General features: G+C 40.1%; 1 long non-coding RNA gene across 1 annotated transcript; it reads left to right on the plus strand.

Moving 5' to 3' along the window:
- The first annotated feature begins 1337 nt into the window (after positions 1-1337).
- Positions 1338-8693, plus strand: LOC120733314. The gene is made up of 3 exons (XR_005695789.1): positions 1338-1539; positions 4941-4942; positions 8682-8693. It is a non-coding gene; the product is annotated as an uncharacterized LOC120733314 (long non-coding RNA).
- The last annotated feature ends 910 nt before the right edge of the window (positions 8694-9603 follow it).

The following is a 9603-nucleotide window of genomic DNA, read 5'->3' on the forward strand; positions in this document are numbered from 1 at the left end:
AAGAAAAGGAGGTGCCGAAAAAAATTAGGGCCAAAAAGAAACAAGCCCTTCAGGCAGACGCTGCCAAATGTGTAAAAATTACTGAATTGTTTGGTGGTAGCTATGGCACAGCTTCCACAGATTTAGCAAGATCAGCAAGTGGTGGAGGCCAGCAGGTGGATAAGGGAAAGGGGAGGAAAGAGGGGGAGAGACCCGAGGCGGCCGCCGGTCATAGTGGCAGAGGAACTGAACTTCAGGTAAGAAGTTATGACCTGCTGTCTATCTGTGTCAGATATAAACCAAGTTTAGTTGTAGTTTGTTTTCGTTGTGGTGACTTTTCACAGTCGCTTAGAATAACTGGTACTGCGTACTAGCTAACATGACGGAGTTTATATACTGCTGGGCGGGTGCTATGATGTTACTGATAGTGAATTTTATTTTATGCTTAAGGTTAGTTTCTCAAACTCCTCAAAATCTTAACAAATTGTGCCGATCCTTACATGTTGCACCAGGCTGATTTATCATCAAAAGTGGAGAAGTCTGTGACAGAGGAGACAGAAGAGCAGGAGAGAGAGATGGAGCAAGAGAGAGAGATGGAAGAGCAGGAGAGAGAGATGGAGCAAGAGAGAGAGATAAAAGAGCAGGAGAGAGAGATGGAGCAAGAGAGAGAGATGGAAGAGCAGGAGAGTGAGAGCCAGGGCATCGATTACTTTGCTCGCCCTGAACCTGCCATATTACAGGCCTTCTTAGATTACCACCCACAGCAGAACAGTAGCAGTGCAGTTGTGATGAGGGTGTTCAGCTGTTAAGATGGCACCAACAGGAAGTGGCTTACTTATTGCAAAGAACGCCATTTATTGTTCTGCTTTGTGTGTCTGGCATTTGCAAGGCTGACTGACACCAGCACATTTATAACAGGCATGAGTGACTGGCGACATATACATCTGCGCACAGAGGAGCATGAAAAGAGCACTACACGCCAGACCTGTGCTGAAGCTTTTTTTCTTAAGGTGCTCAAAAGGCAACATCAGGAACTTTTTTTCTTTCTTTTTTTTGCAGTCAGTTGTCAGCTCACAGAGCACAAGTGAAAAAGAGATGGCAAGTTTTAGAGCGTATAGTGGATGTGATCAAAGTACTTGGGAAGAGGGGACTCAGCTAGGCATGTGGAGAATGAGGCTGCATACAATTTAGGTGATAACACCATCGATCATGGTAACTGATTGTGTTATTAGGCAAGTATGATATGTGCCTTGGAGAACATTTGAATGACTGCATTGAAAAAAGCAAGAAGTTGCATCAGACCAGTGGATCAAGAGGTAGAGGATCTCTCATCACCCTACTCTCCAAAACGACTGTCAACTCAGTGATTGATGCACTTGGCCATCTCCTTCAAGAGAGCATCGCCAGTGATGTCCAGAAAGCTGGGATGTTTTCTGTTCAGCTAGACACAACCCAAGACATCACAGGTTATGATCAGTGTTCAGTAATCATCAGGTATGTTACTGAGTCTGTGCAGGAGAGGCTTGTCTCCATAGTGAGGTGCGAAGCATCCATGGGGCAGTACTTTGTAAACTTGCTTTCCGGAGTTTTAGAGCATCTGAATCTAGACAAGGCAATGTGCACTGGGAATGCAACAGATGGTGCTTCAAATATGCAGGGCCAGTACAAAGGCTTTTCAGCACTTATGACTGCCCAGTCTCCAACTCATGTGCATGTGTGGTGCTATGCACACGTACTTAATCTTGTGATTGCTGACACAACACAAAGTGTCATTGAAAGTGGATCACTCTTTAATTTACTTAATGACATAGCTGTGTTCATCAAGGAGTCCTATCACAGGGTTAATGTGTGGGAGAAACAAACAGAAAAGACAAGACACAGACGCCTCAGTCCAATAGGTGAGACACAGTGGTGGGCCAAGCATGATGCCCTCCAAAAAATCTTTGGACATTTTGGAAAACCAGATGATGGCCTCTTCGTTGATGTAGTGCTGTCGCTGGAAGCCATTGAAAAGAGGGAAAAAGAAAAGCCAGCTGTTCGTGCCAAAGCACGAGGCTTTAAAGAGTGTCTCTTGAAGCATGAAACTGTGTTAACAGCACAGATATTTCTTAGAGTGTTTGAGCAAACAACTCCTCTGTCAAAGTACCTCCAGTCAAAGGGGATGGACATTCTCTCTGCCCATCATATGGTGACTGCCACACAAGATGGCCTCAAAAGTATCACCAGGGACTTTCCAACTGTGAAGACAGCTGCAAACACATTTGTGAAACAGACAAATCAAAAACTAGAGGAGAGGGAGAACAACACAGACATGGAAGTGGAGGCTGAACTACCTAAAAAGAGAGACAAAAAGAGAAAAGGCATGGCTGGAGAGATGCCTGAAGATGAGTTGCAAATCAATGCTGAGAAATCATATGAGGTGAAAGTGCACAACATCATCCTGGACACAGTTATTGAAGCAATCCACAGACGATTTGTCATACATGGCCCTCTTCTTGCCGATTTGGCATGGTTGGACCCCAGGAAGTTTAGCCAGGTCAGAACAGTTTCTCTTCCAAGTAATGCATTTCAGAACCTCAGCGCCTGTCTACTTAAATTTGACAGCAGGGCTACAGTTAATAACCTTCAGTCAGAACTGAAACGTTTTGCTGAACAGTGGGAAAGGCTTAAGACATCACATGTAGATGAGTACACGACCAGAACAGCAAAGGACAGATCTGAAGAATGGGACGAAGAAAGTGAAATTGTGACCGAAAGCTGTGGTTCTTGCAAAAATTGCCCACTGTGCTGCTATCAAATACTCAGGCGGTTCAACATGCTGTCTGATGCCTATCGTCTCCTTGGGCTGGCATACAAGTACCTGCTGACCCTCTCCCTCACTCAGGTTGCCTGTGAAAGAACATTCTCTACACTCAAATTCATTAAAAGCAGACTCCGAAGCAGCCTGTCTGCAAACAAGCTGGAGATGTTTATGCTGATGGCCACTGAAAAGGACATTCTCATGTCATTGGACTCTGACATGGTCATTGACAGGGTAGCTGAGAAGAGTGACCTGCTGAGAAAGCTCCTTTTGTAACCTGGTGAGGTGAAATAAAAATGAGCAAAACATTCCTAATTATCTATTGTTAATATTAAATTCAGCTTTATTGTTATTGCCTAAATGAATACGTTTAGTATCTACCTTCACTTCAAACAAGTCAAGTGCTTGGTAAATGCTTAGAATTTGTCCATCTTAATAGATAGAATAAATATGAGATTGGAGTATTAGGCATTTATAAACATATATTCTTACAGTCTTAATCTGTCATTGCTTCATTTCAGATGCTGTCAGTCATTTTAGGAGGACTGAAGTGTGTTCATTTTAAGTAAGTACTATATGGAATATGATTCAACCATTTTTCTAGAGTAAGCATACCAGTACTGTCATCGTCTGAAAAAATCTATTAAGTACAATTCTTTCTCAACCTTCACTGTCTGTCCTTTCACTTCTTAAAGGTTTCCATGTCTTAAGATATGTTCAGTGTTGCTGCTGTGGAAGTGTTGTAGGTGACCTTTTATTGATGAGTGAATAGTCTTTGGTGATACAATTCAATCATAATCTGTCCTTTATAGATTTTAATATTCATCTAATCTTTATTCCTTTCTGTCCTGTTTGTCAGGGTCTGATCATACATTGTTTGTTTGTTTAAGAGGTTCGAGACCATTCAACTTTTTAAGTTCATCAACGTAAGTACTAGTGTATATGATTCCTCTAATTCCTTTGTGGAATAAAGATGCCAGTACTGTGATCATCTGAGCAAGTCCATCAATTGCCATTCACTGTTCTTTGTCCTTTCACTTGTGTCCTGTTTTTCAGGGTCCCATATAATTTCTTCAGAAGTAAGTACTGTATATGATGCCAGTATTTTCCCATATTTTCTAGATACTGTATTAGTACTGTGTGTAAAATGCCATCAAAAACTCAATTAAGTGTTATTCTTATTCTTCTTTCTCACCTTTCTTTCTCTGTCTCCTTTCATATTTAAAGGTTGCTGTGTTAACAAAATATATTGTGCTACCATGCTGTTTTGTATTGTTTTGGTAAATAAATACTTTATGAAAATATCCCTAAATCTGTCATTTATTAATTTTAATATTAATTAATGATCATGTCTCACCTCTAGTGTTCTTGGTCTTAATTTCAGGTTTCTACCATGTGTTGTAGATAGTTCAGGAGGTTAACTCTACCAAGCAGTCTTTTTGTTTCCGCTATGTACTGTTTAAAATCCAGAATAGGGAGAATGGTGTAGGTTTAAGTTTATTAGATTGATACATATATACCAACAAGGCAGTGTACATCAAAGCAGTTGTTTTCATGCAAAGGCTTTACGGTTTTTCCTATAGCGATTGACAGACCACGTGACTTTTGCGCATTGCATGCCGGGAACTCGTGGCAAAACAATCCAAGTACCGCATCAAATACAAGCATTTGCATTTGCAGCACCGCAAAACGTTCATTCTCCGGTTCCAATACCTTCTTGGTTTTTCTTTGCCGCACAAAAAAGGAATGTACAAAACGATGGAGAACAATGCCGGTCCGTACAAAGACAGAGTCGACGAAAAGACAAAGAAAAGATATGAGGAAAAATCAAAGGAGTGAAAGGGTTAGACCCTTACGAGCACACTGAGTGGACAAAAGACGTTAGCGTGCTGCCCAGCTTTCACCACGCTCAGATTTATAATTATACAGTTCTTGGAGTGAGTGCATACACTCATGAAGTTTTTAGTAACTTCAGGTCACTGCAACAAGCCCAGGTACAGTTTACCGACGGATGGGTACAGGACCTTGAAATGCACCGTGTAGAACGAAAGACCATCGTACGAACAGAGGTAAGTTTACCAGTCTCACAAATCGTCTTCATAAATACACATGCGTTAACCGTTTATTAATAGGACCTTTGAGCTCAACGGTAATTAATTAGTAGTGGAAATAACTTCTGGTTCATTACAGAAATGTAGCAGTGACAATAATATTGTATGCTGTAATCGTACTGGGCAATTAGTGATACAAAAAAACTGTTTTATCCTGTGAATAAAAGTATATGTTTTGTAAATGTACCATGGTAATGACAGAAGCAAAACGCAATATTGTGTCAAGAAAATTCACTATTTATGCACAATAAACAAAGGAGCATAGCGCGACAATTTCTGTTCAGCGCCAGACTTGCTTGTAACCTATATCACCAATTATGTTAAGAAAAATGACGTATTAACTACTACAAAACACTGACCTTTGTGGGAATGCTTGGAGCAGACTAACATGTGAGCTGGAGTGTTCTGGGACGTTATATTTGGTATATCCAGGCCATCCGTCGCCCCTTCGTTACTTCGGAAACATGGCTTAAACAATTTCTCTTCCACGACGTAATCCGATAACAACCGATCTCTTTACCCATCGGCTTCCCGTGGCTGTCATGCAACAGGTGTTGTGCCAAAAAGTGATTGCCTGCCAAAAACTGATTTCCAATGTTTGCGTGTATTTTTTAAGTGTAATATCTTTACGTATGTTGGTAAATAGACTTCGGTGAACAGCGTTTACAAAGGGGCTATATATGGAATTAAAAAAATTATCTGTTTTTTCAAGTATCTTTACAACTCTGTGTTATTGTACTTACATTATAACCAATCCGGTCCTTTATCCCCACTTTAAATATTTTTACAGAACTATTGTAATATTTGAGCCATTTCTGCTGTACTTCTTACAAAAGACATTTTTAATGTTAATTAGATTTTTTTAACGGCATAAATAAAGGTTATATAAAAGTCACTGCCAAAGACTGATTGCAGCTTCTACCTTGTTACACTAATGTTGTTTGTAGCTCAGTATGACTTTATGTCATCCATGAGGGATGCATTTGACATATGTTTCACATATTATAGCCCAACATGTTACTTATAGCAATTTAAATACGAGCAATCAGTTTTTGGCAAATACCGGAAATCAGTTTTTGGCAGACAATCACTTTTTGGCACAACACCGGCTATTGCAGTTAATAATACAACAGCTTCTTGCCATTTTTTGTGTTTCTTTTTATCACTGTGTAACTGAGTTCAATTGAAAGCCTGCATGTGCTAGTACCTCTTGCCACAATTTCCCAGAATCCTTTGCGGTTTTACCCCTGAATGACGTCACATTTTTGGTGGGCTGGTCTCTAGTCAAAATGCCCGGGCCGATCTTTTGTCCCAGTCCTGCCCTGGCTGTTGCTCACAGTGGCTCAAGGGACCGCTCAGGGGGTTTGTGTGTTCGCTCAGACACATGAAAAATTAGAGGGATCATTGGCTACAGGCATCACCCTAAAACATGTAGCCTCATAGGCAGTGTAGTCTATGCTGCAGGGAGAATGGACTGCCATACCCCTTATGCGTCTGTGAGCACGAGGGAGGAAGAAAAAGGAGGGTGGAAAAGTATGAGTTGTCACTGACCAGAAACGGGAAATAGAAGCATGTAAATATAATAATAACCACTGCAGCCAATAAGAGTGCCTGACGAGCCCAGTTGACGGGACTGTACATCGTGTTCGTGTTTTCCTCCGAAAAATAAATCCAGTTGGAGCAGCCTCTCTCTGTCTCTCGCCAGAAATGTTGACCCAGACAACAATGTAAAGCTAGTTTTCAGCTACAAGCCTGACACCGAACCCGACGTATTAGCCAGAGCTATTTATTACCCTATTACCGTATTACCCTTTACTACGGTTCAGGGCCACAGACCTGTTTTATATACGCGCAGAATAGTTTTCTATACAAGATCTTTTTTTTATTTTAATTATTATTATGTGCTTCGCATGTTAAATAAGAGCAAAAAGTAAGACTGAGGTATAGTAGTGTAAAGTAATGTATTAGACATCTGACTATGATGGTTTAAATTAGTCAGCAGAAACACTATGCATGCAATGTTCAAACTGTCTGGCCAATTAGATGTAACTAATAGATGTCAAATGGTGTGTGTGTAAGTGTGTAATGTCCACTAAATCTAATTGTTTAATACACAGTAGAACCCCGACTTATGAAATTAATTTGTTCCCGAGGGTCTTTCGCAAGTTGAAAATTTTCGTAAATTTTCGCACCTTTTGAGTGGAAAATGGGCAATAGTCTAATTGCTAACTGCAACAAAAATATGTCGTTCAAGTGAAACAGCGAAGCGCAAGTACGAAAGCAACGGGGTTGTCACATGATTCGGAAGGCATTGTGGGTACTCTGGGCTGATTACCCACTTTTTAAAAAGTTAACTTTTTAAACTTTTTTTTTTGTTAAATGGGGTATTCATAAGGCGGGGTTCCACTGTATTATTGTACAAAAGTGATGAAATGAATTTATAAATGTTTGTGTTGAAGTTGTATAATAAATACATAGATCTATCCAGCCTATATAATTACTCTGTGGACATACTGTAACTTTAAGATTCATATTTATCTGTAGTTCTAAAGTTATTGCTGACTAATGATGAAAAATCTTAAAATAGAGTCATTATTCTCCGATTCCTTTGTCTTTATCATCCTCTTGCTCCTGATTATAATCGTCATAAACCAAAAGTTACCTTTTGGAGTATTTGACATTTTGAGCCTGTCGCCTTTGTTTTATCTGTTTATGAGATTTTTTTTTTTTTTTTTTTTTTTTGGACCTTGTAACTCCACTGCTCCAGTCTTCCAGACAATTCATGTCGAAGCTTTTGTCTCCTTTTAACACCCAGTTGTTAATTAGAACTCAGTATTTTTTGTCTTTTCTCGTACTCTTGGAAACCAGTATAAAGCAATGTACGCTCATACACAGGTAATTTTGAAAAAAGCGTTTTCGGTTTTTAAAAAAATCCCATCCACATGAGCAGTTTTGAAAAATTTCTCTGTCCACATGTAAATGTTAAAAACTTATTGATCATCAGAAGTCTAGAAGCCTGAGAGAGAGAAAGAGTAAACAGGGTTTTGTACACTCACAAAACCTTAAGTACTTCTGAAAAGTTTTGGTTTTTCTGGAAGGCCAGCTAATTTTGTGTTAGTTTTCAAGTGCCTTCGTCAAATGTTAATAACTAAAGACTGTATTTTAGTTGTTGTAGACTCACAACTTTGGAAAGAACAAATGCATACAGCATATGTAACATATGTGTTAAATACTTGTGAATTTCACCCAAAACACATTTTTTTTTTGGATTAAATATGTCATTTTTGCATCTCACTCTCCTACCTGTGTGATCTGAGTCTGTGTGCGTTCGTGTGTGTGCGCGCTGCGTGGTGACGTAGGCGCGTGCATGTGTGCCCCGGTCACAGCTCCTTTCAGCATGGCCGGAGGTAAGTCACTGCCACGTTGCTGTCTGCGAATTAAAGTTTGTTCAGACCCCAAGCTGCAATGTGAATACAGCCGAACCGCCGCGTTTTTGTTTGTCATTAAGAGACTCATTCGGGATAAGTTTTGTGGAGGGCGGAGTTCACTAATATACGCTTATAATGAGTTTTAGCCGAGAACGCAGCTGAAATGCTAGCATGCTAAGTTAGCCTGATCGCTAGCGGCTTGAGAGCGTATTCGCTGCAGTTTTTTTTTTAACAGCGTGCACTCTTTTTTTCCTTCGTCAGGAGAGGTGTACTGGCAGTCGCGTGACACACACAGAACAGACACATATTTCTATGTTGCAGATGTGCAGTAAACAGCCAAAGACCCAGTACTGTCTCCTGTAGGAGCTCGGCGATTCTGCGTCGGGTCCGCTCTGTGTTTACGTCTTTTTGCGCTGATTCTGAGCTGCAGGTTTTGTCTCTCTCCAACCAAAATTCGCCGAGCCAGCAGCAAAAGAAGCAGCAAACTGCGCTTCACATTTGATCAATGTCGTCATGAATTTTGCTGTTTTGCTTCCACGACTATTAAAATCACACTTCATGCACAGCTAGCTCTCTCTCTATCTCTCTCTGTTCTTCAAGAACAGTTTCCCGTCTCCAATCTCTGTTTTCTGTATTATTCATTCGCTTATTACCCACCAGTCTACCGTTGTTTACAGTGCTGTGGCTGCTGTCTTTTTATTTTTCTTTTCTTTTTTTCACTTAAATGACCTCGGACAAGAAAGCCTATTTTTTCTGTTGTTCAATACTTAAGTAATTTAAACTTTATATGCAGAACATTGTAGAATATTTTTAAGGTTATCTGCTATAAAAAGCCAGACCAGGAAAATCTCCTTCATGTTTTTCTGTGTTTTAGAATCAGAATCAGAATCAGAATACTTTATTAATCCCTGGGGGAAATTATTTTTTGTTACAGTGCTCCATTTTAAACCAACATTAAGACAAGACAGACAATACACTAACTAAGAATAGTACAATATATACATATATACACATACATACTTCACTCATAAATAAATAGTTGGAAAAGAAACGTGTAGTTGTAGCAGCAAACAGTGTGTTAAGTGGATGCGTTGTACAGGGAGATGGCCACAGGCAGGAATGATTTCCTGTGTCGTTCAGTGGTGCTTTTCGGTAATCTCAGTCTCTCACTGAACGTGCTCCTGTGACTGACCAGCATGTCATGGAGTGGGTGGGAGGTGTTATCCAACATTGTCTTTATCTTGGACAGCATCCGCCTCTCCGACACCACCTTGAGGGTGTCAAG

The sequence above is a fragment of the Simochromis diagramma genome, unplaced genomic scaffold, assembly GCF_900408965.1.
Source record: "Simochromis diagramma unplaced genomic scaffold, fSimDia1.1 OVJJ01000229.1, whole genome shotgun sequence".
NCBI classification, from domain to species: domain Eukaryota; kingdom Metazoa; phylum Chordata; class Actinopteri; order Cichliformes; family Cichlidae; genus Simochromis; species Simochromis diagramma.